We start from the raw sequence: 3,045 nt of genomic DNA, 5'->3' as shown, positions 1-3,045 counted from the left end.
AACAAATTGGGAAAAGACCTTTACCAACCCTATATCTGATAGAGGGCTGATATCGAATGTATACAAAGAACTCAAGAAGTTAGACTCCAGAGAACCAAATAACCCTATTTAAAAATGGGGTACAGAGCTAAACAAAGAATTCTCAATTGATGAACACCGAATGGCTGAGAAGCACCTAAAGAAATGTTCAACATCCTTAGTCATCAGGGAAATGCAAATCAAAACAACTCTGAGACTCCACCTCACACCAGTCAGATTGGCTAGGATAAAAGACTCAGGGGACAGCAGATGCTGGAGAGGTTGTGGAGAAAGAGGAACATTATTTCATTGCTAGTGGGATTGCAAACTGATACAACCACTCTGAAAATCAGTTTGGCAGTTCCTCCGGAAATTGGACATAGTTCTACCAGAGGACCCCAGATATACCACTCCTGGGCATGTACCCAAAAGATAATCCAACATGGAATAAGAGCACATGCTCTACCATGTTCATAGCAGCCTTATTTATAATAGCCAGAACCTGGAAACAACCCAGATGTCCCTTAACAGAGAAGTGGATACAGAAATTGTGGTACATCTACACAATGGAGTACTACTCAGCTATTAAAAACAATGAATTTATGAAATTCTTAGGGAAATGGATGGATCTGGAGAATACCATTCTGAGTGAGGTAACACAATCACAAAAGGACACACATGGTATGCACTCTCTGATAAGTGGTTATTAGCTCAGAAGTTGGGAATACATGAAGAACGACCCACAAACCACAAGAAACTCAAGAAGAAAGAAGACCAAAATGTGGACATTTCATTCCTTCTTAAAAGGGGGAACCAAATACCCATGGAAGGAGTTGCAGAGATTAACTATGGAGCAGAGACTGAAAGAAGGGCAAGCCAGCCTAAATATAGCATCTCCTGAGAGGCTCTGACAGTACCTGACTAACACAGATGTAGAGGCTCACAGCCATCCATCGAACTGAATACAGGGTCCTCAATGAAGGAGTTAGAGAAAGGACCTATGGAACTGAGGGGTTTGTAGCCCCTAAGGACGAACAACAATATGAACTAAGTAGTACCCTCAGAGCTCCCAGGGTCTCAACCACCAACCTAGGACTGCACATGGTGGGTCTGATTGTTCTGGCAGAATGTGTATAGTAGAGGATTGCAAATTCAATCATCAATCAGAAGAGAGGACCTCGGCCCTGTGAAGGTTCTGTGCCCCAGTGTAGGGGAATGCCAGGGCCAGTAAGTGGGAGAGGGTGGGGTGGCAGGCATGGGGAGGGGGGAGGCAACAGGGGTTTGTTCTTGTTGTTTTTGTTTGTTTATTTGTTTGTTTTTTGGAGGGGAAACTGGGAAAGGAGAAATTTACATGTAAATAAAGAAAATATCTAAAAAAAAAAAAAAAAAAAAAAAAAAAAAAAAAAAAAAAGAATCAGATTCTAAGGCCTGACAGAGCAAAATACTATCAGTGGTGTATGTCAGTAGACATTGCCATCTCTTGCTGTTGGGAATAAGAATTAGTACAATGGCTTTGAGAGATTCCTCATCAATGCACTTCAGAACAAAATATGTTATTTTTGAGTGATCCAACAAGGCAATTCCTAGACATTTGCCCAAGTGAATGGCAAATTTGTTTCTATGCAAAACTCTACACACAAATTTTTAATAAAATCTCTCTTCACAATTGTCAATAATTGGGAATAATCAACGCCTTTGGTGTTTCCATACAAAACAATGTGCTTCTGCAGCTAGGAGGGATGCACAGTTGAATAATGATACAATATAGAGAAGCCTTAAATACATCTTGATAAGTAAAAGCAATCTTTTTTCAACAACTGAAAACTCCCTAAATTCCCCTATGTGACTTTCGTTAAAAAGTAACAGTACAGAGCACTGTAGATCAGCATCATTGCCATGAGAGTGAAGTAGACAGAAGAGAGATGACAGGTGGACATGGTGAAAATTGTTCACAGGATCCTGCCATGATCTATATATGACATTATGTACAGTCTCCAAAGTGAGCCTCAGTGTAAACTATATAGTTCAAAAGAACAATACAAAGAACAATACAAATCCATCAGTCTCAATAAATGAACCCTATTGATAAGAAATGATAATTATGGGCAAAGCAAGGAGAGGGATGCATAGGGAACTCTGTGCACTGTCCAATTTATAGATAAGTTTAAAGCTCGGGGAGGGGGTAAGCAAGGAACAAAGAACACACTGCTTTGTCCTATGGGCTATGGTCTATTGATTTTGGTCTAAGAATGGAAACAGGTAAGAGCATGTGGGGTTTGTGAGGTTTACAGTCATGTTTGTGAATCTTACTCCTTTAAGGAAATCCAGTCAATTTGCCTTACAATTTTTTTGTGGGGAGGGGTTGGAAAAGTAGTCTCATAAGAACACTCTTGACAATCAGCATTCATATCAGAGTTGTCTACTATACTAAGCTTGTTCAGTACATTTCAATAATAAAACTATATCACTAGGCAGACCTCTTTACAGCCCAGCAAAGTACCTAACCTGAAGAGTTAGAACACTTTATCACAAGTAAAGCAAAATTTAGAGATATTTTACCCTGCCTGCTGGGAATATTACCCCAGGTAATAATACTGCTATTTTTTTTAATAGTTTCATTGTGATTTTGACTTCTTTGGTTCTCAACTGTTATATAACCATCATTGACACAGGAGATAAGCCTACTGTTTATTAGAAAGTATGATAAAAGTAAACATCACTATGTTCTTAAAAAGCTGTATGAATTTTTATTGTATGTGTCTGAGTATATACTGAGTATATATGCATGAGTATGAGTATATACTCATGTGCAGCATTTGCATGCATGGTAGGTGTCACATTCGATGGAACTATAGTTAGTTGTGAGCCACCATGAGGTTACTAAGAATTTGTGCCAGGTCTTCTGGAGGACCAACCACTGTTCTTAACTGCTGAGCCACCTTGCCAGTCCAATCTTCTTGATTGTTCCTGACAGCAAGAATGTTTATTGCATTTTCATATATGAGTGAAGTTTTTTTTTTTGTTTTG

Source organism: Mastomys coucha, unplaced genomic scaffold (assembly GCF_008632895.1).
Source record: "Mastomys coucha isolate ucsf_1 unplaced genomic scaffold, UCSF_Mcou_1 pScaffold5, whole genome shotgun sequence".
Classification (NCBI taxonomy): Eukaryota; Metazoa; Chordata; class Mammalia; order Rodentia; family Muridae; genus Mastomys; species Mastomys coucha.
This window is presented reverse-complemented; position numbering follows the sequence as displayed.